Source organism: Pinus tabuliformis, chromosome 4_2 (assembly GCF_031772625.1).
Source record: "Pinus tabuliformis cultivar Carrire ecotype Pingquan chromosome 4_2, CPIR1, whole genome shotgun sequence".
Lineage (NCBI taxonomy): Eukaryota > Viridiplantae > Streptophyta > Pinopsida > Pinales > Pinaceae > Pinus > Pinus tabuliformis.
In genome coordinates, this window is record NC_142304.1 from 240,786,404 (window position 1) to 240,795,084 (window position 8,681).

The window sequence follows — 8,681 nt, forward strand, 5'->3', positions numbered from 1 at the left end:
GTAGGAGTTATCTTTTTTGCCAGTGTTGTATCCCTGGGTGAAATCCCATTCCATGTACACAATTGTAAAGGACCATTCTCCAGTACTTTCGGGAATATCGGAGGTGCTCCACGCATGGTGAGTATATGGTAATGCTGTCATCGAACAATTACGCATTAGAAAACACTACTATGGACTGCACTCACACGTACCATTGCATATATTTTGGGAGTCCCCAATAGGTTTCTATATATCCATAGGTAACTAAGTCTTCTGCCTTGTATATTTTGATACAACGAACACAACATTTTGGGATATTGGCTATTGTACGTTAAGTCATTGGTTCGCCAAGGTGTATATTCCAGTTCATGGTTGGTTGGTAAAACTTTATGCCCAATTACCCCTTTTTGATTAATTTCTGTTAAGTTCTAAAATCAATTATCTGACCGTGGAAAAACATCCTTCCTATGGAAATACACCTTAGTAGGTATTAGTTTGAGACTAATGGAAAAAGTTCTTGAGTTCACCAATCAGGGAAACCCCTCTGACGGGAATCCTGGTCCTTTTCCTTCTTTTGGAAATGTTGGTGCTCCCTATATGGAAACGTTGTCCCTTCTTGGGTTTACCATTTGTTTTCCAGTTTGGTTATTTTCAACCCTTATGGTTCTGGATGTGCAAAATTCTCCTCATCTAGACTCTCCTCTACCTGAAGAGTATCAACCTCCGGTTGAGCCTAAAGTTGACTCTTTTCCTTCTTCGCCTGTTTGGTCTTCTTCCTCTTCATATGGTGAAAGCCTACAAGATAATAAGTAGGTGGATAAGAAGAAGAAGAAGAAAATGAATATTAAGAAGAATAAAAATTAGCAAAGGGCCAACCAAGCAACCATTGTTACAAATGCAACGAATGTTAAAAAATATTCCAATCAACCCCATAAAGTGAAATTCCCATGCAATCTTTGTAAGGGTGACCACCTTCTTCGAGAATGTCTTGGTATTCCCAAGATATTAGAAGTGTGGTCCATAGGTTCACATTGACCTTTGTCATCAACCTCTAGAGATCATGTCAGTGATAAACCTTCAACTAGTGACAGTAAAGCCCATGGGAAAAAGGGAAAAGTCAACTTTCCCTATAGGTTATGTGAAGGGAATCATCTTATTGACCTTTTTCCTTATATGGATGAAGCCTATAATGTGTTGGATAACCTTACCGCTTCTCAACCTCATCTTCCAACTGGTTATCAGAAGCTTTCCCTTGATCCTCCACTACTTGATCAAGTGATTGATCAGAGTTCATCCCTAGACAATCCCAATCTCTCTGAAAGTGAATCCCATGAGTTCATTCCCAACCAACCATTTATTGATAAAACAGTCAACTCGATTCCACCTTCAGTTGATCGTTGTCTATTCCATAGAGAGTGAAGTTCATACTCCTCATGTTCTCCTTATTTCTTCAAATTCCAAAGAATTAGGGGGAAATCCTCATGTTCCCACGGTACAGGGGGAAATCCTCCTATTCCCATAGTACAAGGGGGAGATCCTCCCATTTTGTTAAGACAAGACGACAATTCTCCCATTCCGATGGCACCCTCTCTAAGTAGTCTAGTCACTTTCTTTGATTGGAGTTTACTGGTAGGATATCACCTTCCTTCTTATGTGCCTTTTCAGATCACAATACAGACTTATAATATACTCACACCTGACACAATCATAGATGAAGGCACATATGTTAGAATTATGTCTTCAACTATGTGGAAAGCTTCAAGTTCTCCACAGCTTGTGCCTGTTACCTAGAATCTGTTAGCTTTTAGCAGAGGAACCAGTCAATTGTTAGGGATCCTTCCTAAGTTTCCTATTACTTTGGGAGGAAAAATTGTCGATCTCAACATGATGGTTTTCCAAGGCCCTTTGCATTTTAATTTACTCCTTGGCCATGACTATGTTTATGTCATGGGAGCTCTTATCTCTTCTCTCTTTTGTGACATTTGTTTCCCACATGAAGGAAGAATTGTGGCCATTGACCAACTTTCGTTCATTGGTCCTAAGTTGACTCGTGATCAACCATCTTCCCTAAATGGTCATTTTATGCAAGTGGTATCACCCCTGCCATTAGTTAATTATGTGGCCACGTGTTCCATACCCGCGTATATTGATGATCTTATCAGTGATATAGTGCATCATGTACTGGGGACACTGGAACCCGATCTTTCCATTAGATCCCTTGACAGGTATCCCTTCCAGAATGTTGTTCTCCAATTTGATGAGAACCTCTTGGAAGCCATGGTCTCTTATAGTCCATTATCAAGGTGATGAGGATAGTTCTTTTATTATGTCAACCTCGTTAAAAAATGAAATAGGTCCCTATGAGGATAGTTATTTTACTATGTCAACCTCGTTAAAAAATGAAATAGGTGCCTATGAGCATGGTTCTTTTACTTGTGTCAAGCTCATTAAAAAATGAAACAAGGTATCATGAGAATGGTTCTTTTTCTATGTCAAGCTCGATAAAAAAATGAAACAAGATGTCATGAGCATGGTTCTTTTCCCGTGTCAAGCTCATTAAAAAATGAAACAAATACCCTTCCAACTCGAGTCTTTGATTAGATTTCGTAAAATCCCAGTCGAGGCTTTCACTTGAACTCATAAGTTAAAATTCATTCCATCCACCTGTTAGTAACTAGTAGTATACTTAGGTGAATGAAATGAAGTTTGGGGGGAATGAAATTGACTCATTATGTTGGGGGAATGAAAACTAATCTCAAGCATAGTTTATCTTCATTTCAATCTTGTGTAAAAATGAAACCAAATCCAAGAAATTTTGTTTCCATTTCAAGCTTGTGTAAAAATGAAACTAGATCCAAGCATAGTTTCCCATGTTTCAAGCTTGTTTAAAAATGAAACCATTTCCCTTTTTACCTCTCGTGATTGTCGTTTTATTAGCTTTCTTTTGCTATATGAGCCTTGGTTTTTTTCATTCAATCGTCATCATCTCTTTGGCTGGTCATACACTTTCACTTGGTTGTTTTACCCTTGCCTGAGGAACATCTACGATGAGTGGTATTATTAGCCAGCCTCTTGACCTTTACATGTTTTGATTAGTTCCATCATGACTGGAATGAATTATTATCCTTTTATACCACTCGTTCCAACAAGTGGAGTCCTCTTTCATCTCTTTTCAGACTCCAAAGATAAGAAAAGATTGTTGAGCACTTGTCTTTTTGAACACTTAAAAATAAATGAAAAGACGTCTACTCAGTATAAGTTTAACCCTTTTCCGAACTAAGATGGATTAGCTACGAAAAACGAATACCTTAGTCAAACATGGGTTAGAGGTTACCTTGAATATTGTTTTCTACCTTTTTGGATTTGAGAGACTATCTACGAAAAGGGACCTTTGAATTTTTCTTTTCCGCCTCTTTTTCAAACTCTCTAAACATGAAAAAGATGTTGAGTTAGCCCTCCGTCGGACTCGTAAAACTTAAACGACACAGGACTTGTCACCATGACAAGATCGAGCTACTCCTTCCTAGGGCCCATTGAACTTACTAGGATGGATTCATCCAAAGGATGAACTAATACGAAAAGCATATGGTATCCTCTTCAAGCTTGTGATTAAAAATAAAGAGGTACTCATTAGAAATAACATGGAAAAACGGAAGTAAATGTGCCTTGTATTATGTATGAAAGGAAACATGTCGCTCTTGAACATGACAATCATCTGCATTTTGTGTCAGGTTTGGGATATCCTCACTTAGTCACTTACCTTCCTAGGTTTGGGAAACACATTTTCCTCTCATTTGATCGTTGCATATCATCATCATGACCATTGATCCCATTTTGAGTCAAATGCTACAAAATTTTGGAGTCGTGTTTTCGATATGTTCAAGAGAATTTTCGTCTCCAAATTCAAACTTCTTATAACCCATTTGACCTTCTCTGTTACAATCCTAAATCACTCTCACCAAATTTATAAAGTCCTTTATTTTGTGTTGATGATGTGGAAAACATTATGGTCCTCCTTCGACGGATCACTTCCTTTTGACTTCAACTCATTATCCAAGAAGATGATCTAGAAACTCCCTTTTAGTATCTTAGAGCTTGCATGCCTCAATGGTACTTTCTTTTCATTCGATGATAGGTTCACATCATTGGCCTTCGATCAGATGATTCTTCGAGTGTTCGACTTCAATTTCTTATTCACACTTGTGGATTTTCTTGTTGATCCTTGATAACCATTGTCACTATTGGTGGTTTCTCTCATGTGTGCTAATGGTTTACATCATTGAATGATAATCAGATGGTTTTCTACCATGTTCTACCCCAACACATCTATTCACATGGTAGGATTCATACTTTAGCTAAATTGGGACAAAGATGAAGACCCTGGGTTTCGTCTGATAAATCTAGGATGCGTGGAGATTAGCTATTCATGATTGTACACATGATTCCTTCTATACGAATGGTTGCATCCATGTTTTGGGTCCATATGTATGCACCCTTTTAGTCAGATGGATGCGTCCATGTCCTAGATACATACACATGATCCTTTCTAGTCGAATGGTTGCGCCCATGCTGTGGATTCATGTATTGTTAAATGGCTACTCATAGATGTTGTATATGTTTTATTATGTTCGATTTGCAAATCTCTTGATGGTAGTTCTCCAAATTCCTTGCCTTGAATTGTAAATCACTTCAGCCATCACTTCCTGTTCTAACTTCATGCTTTAGGGGGCATCTGTTATACAGTAATTTGTTGCACTCCTTGTCTCATACCCTGAGCTATCAAACTTTTCCCAAAATGTCACAAAGTAAAAAAATTTGTCAATGAATTCACCATGAAAAACATTGATCAAAGCATCTATGAAGAAAATAAGTAGAGATGCAGTGAAGTAATTATGGAAGAGATTATCAAAAAACCCTATTTTCAAACCCAACGCTACTTTTAGCAGGAAAACATGTGCTAGTGCCCTTTGGTCTAACTAGTGACTAGCGCTGGAAACACGACTTTGGAGAGGAAAATCTGCATTGATCCTCTTCAAGCAGTTTCTCAAAAAATGGAGCAGAAGCTCCTCTTAATAGAAGCCTCGAGAATGAAAAGCTAGTTATTGTTAGGTAAGTATATGGTTGAGTTCTCCCATTTTGAGTCCTTTATCCTATATTTAGGGATCTTCCCATTAAGATGTGGATCTTCTTCCCCATTTTATGGATCCCTAACTCCCTCTCCTTCCCTATAAATGCATTCCCTTATACCCTCAAATGGTTGGTCGGACTAGATTGGTCATGATGCAGCTAAATTGTGCCTAATTGCTACCAATTTGTGAAGGAGAAAGGAGAGCTTGACAAGTCTTGGCTTGGACTTGGAAACCCATCCTAGAGGAGGCTTCCAACATCAAGGCAATGGTTGTATGCTTCCCTCTTGTGTTTATTATTAATACAATGCATGTTTACTTTCCATAAGTGTGTAAATGACTAATTTCTTAGTATTATGCTCGATTTTTCGTATGGTTTACATTAGAATGCATATTCTATGTTTTTCCTTTTTTGTCTTTGTTTTATCTATCTTGCAAGTATTCGTTCACAACACAATAGAGAGGATCGATCTTGGAAGTGAGGAGATCGAGATTGACATCGAAAGATGACTAGATAGGAGTAAGGTAGGCCATATTTCCTCTCTCATGCCATTGTGATTTAAACTAAGAGAGTTTTGCATGTATTTTTTCGGTTGTTACTAGATAAACTCATTGGACTAGAGGGATCGCTTCTATCTGTAGAAGGGATTTCCTAGTTAACAAATTGGCAACTCCACTGGAGAGTGTTCCCGTCAACTCCAATCAAATAAAGTGACTAAAATAGTTGGAGAGGGTGCCATCGGAATGGGAGCTGTTAGTGCCTGTTAGTCATGTTAGTCACTAATGATCAAAATTACTCTTTTCACTATTGGTTTTGGTCTTAGGTAAAATTATAATATTTTGAAATTAAATTTGACATCTCTCTTGGTTTGAAAAGGGTCTTGAGTCAATGTCTAAATGTATAGTGTATATGCTACTCTCATCACAAGCCTAAGGTCATGGTCATCATCAAAAGTATCATCAGAAAATCTCATGGGTATTTTGAGGTCATTTGCTGCACACAAGGTCAGTTTTACTTTAAAATCAGTTTCTGAAGTAATGGAAATGAATTTTACAAAAGGAAAAGAGGGTTTTGTCAAAAACATACCAAGGAACAAAAACCTCCTTCATTTTATGCACAGGTGTTATGATGTGGGAGATATGCAATGATATTTGAGGCTTATGTTCAAACAATCAGCCATTTTGAATTTGTTTTACTGTTTTAGTGATTGTATTTTGGCGCTTCTTTCTAACAGCTGGAAAATAATTTTGAGAAGCCCAAGGAGGTTTTTGTTAATAATGATCCAAATATCAAAAAACTCATTCATTTTATTCACAGGTGTCGTGGATTGGAATATTTGACTAGATATTTACAACCTATTTTTACAGATTTAAACATTTAATGATTTCCTGTTTTAGTCATGATGTTACGGAACATATTCCGAGGAGATGGATATGAATCTACGGAAATTGAAAGAGGTTTCTCTAAAAAAAGCTGATATACAAAAACCACCTTTCGGTTTGTAATATCTTTCATGATTCAAGAGATAGGAGTTAATCTTAGACCCCTATTTTTAGAAATTCGGTCCCTATTCCCAGCAGGGAGTGCCCATTTAATGCAATTGTTTCTATCTTTAGGGAGATGGTTGAATTTGACTCCCTTAGTCTAGGGATGATATTATTGTATACATTGAATGAATTTTAGAGTGCAAAGGGTTGGACTCAGTTGGATGTTGTAGTACTGATTAGAGACACTATTGTATCAGAATTAGGCCAGTCTTAATAGATGAGTTGCAGCTATTTCTATGGGATACATGTGGTATGGATGTTTAGCATTGTTTCTTCTTTGTGATCATTTTTATGAATGTTTTTATGCTCATAAACCATTTCATGTCTGTTATATGGTAATTTTCAAGTCGATAGGCAGAATATATGTTTTCTCATGCTCTGTTTTGGGAAAGTTATCATAATTTGTCCGTTTTTCTTCAGTTTAGGAAGAATACATCTCCTATGCTCTTCCTAACTCCTCATCAGTATTAAACCATCTCATCAAATCACCTTTTAAGTGCTAAGCCTCCTACCTATCTTGCCTCTTTGAATGTCTGCAATCATATCTGATTTTGCCTAACCTAGCCTCTTTGACCTAATACCCTCATCCAACAATAACCCAATCAAATCAAATCAAACAACCTCTACACTTTATACCTAGCATAAAATCCTAATCCATCCAGCCCTCTTGCATGTGATTCTTTGGAGAGAGCCCTCTTCGGCCTGGTAGGGCTAGCTACCAATTCAAAAGATTGGTCTGTGGTTACCTCAACTCGACCCTTCCTCAGCCTTAGAGATCTGAAGGAGTGATAACATACTGGCACCATTGTCGGGGAAAGAGAGATCATATCTTCCCTAAGAAAGAACTACAAAGATCATATCTGATTGCTGATGGTGAACAACGATAAGACACATAAGAAGGCTGAATATTTCACCTGGCGACTCCATTGTCAAAAAATTCAGATTGCAGAACACGTATGACAACTCCAATCTTGAAGAATCCAGAGTTTCAAAGCTTCATGGCGAATCCAATGTCCAAAGAATTCAGATCTTGAATAACTGATCTACTTGTGCCATTCATCAATATGACAGGGTATGTGGCCGATCCCCTTTCTATTGATGGTTTTAAAGAATATTGGAATCATTTTGAGGATTATCAAATCGATGAAGCCTTTTCAAGGTTTTTATCTATCTATTTAAAGACATACAAAGGAAATCCTGAAGATAAGATCAGACTTTTAAATGAGTTTTCTAGTAATCTTAAAAAGGATATTGAAAATTTAGAAGCTCAAATACAACCTTATTATTTTCAATATTAGATTCAGCTTTTAGAAATTCTTTGTCAGCTAAAACAGGAGAATGTAGAGCTTCCCAATGATTTTCTAATTAAGGAATATAATGATTTTCAGGATGAATTTGATAATTCATAGCTGGAACATTGTTGTGATAAAGAGAACACATTTGAACTACCCTTAACACGTTGATCACAAAATACTTTGAAGATGAACCAATATATCATGTATTTATTGATCCCTTTGCAGACTACATGGAGGGTCTTTTCAACTTGAGTTTTCAGCCATGTTTTTGCTATGAGAAATAGATCCATCAGCAGTTTCCATCACATATTATAGCTTTGATTTTTTGGACTCATTGTCAAGCTGTCCTTTTGATTTTGCTAATAAGCAGTGAAGCAGTCCACTTGTTTTAGCAGTTACTTGACTAGCTTCACTGGCAGTTTTGTGTTATTTGATTCAGTAGTTTCTCAGTAGTACAAGGTAGATATACATGTCCCAATAAGCTTAGAACCCTGAAATTTTTTCATCATTTTCAGTTTCAGTTTCAGCATGTACAAATTTAGTTTTCAACCTGGGTTGCAGTTTGGTTTTGATTTCAGAATGAATCAGTTTGAAGATTGTAGCTGAAATGACTCCATGCCCAATGGATAAGGCTACTTGGTCTACGGTGTTCTTGACACCTCCTAAGGAGCTTCCATCCCTAGTTGGAGCCAATGTTAGTGCCTGTCAATCATGTCAGTCACTAGTGATCAAA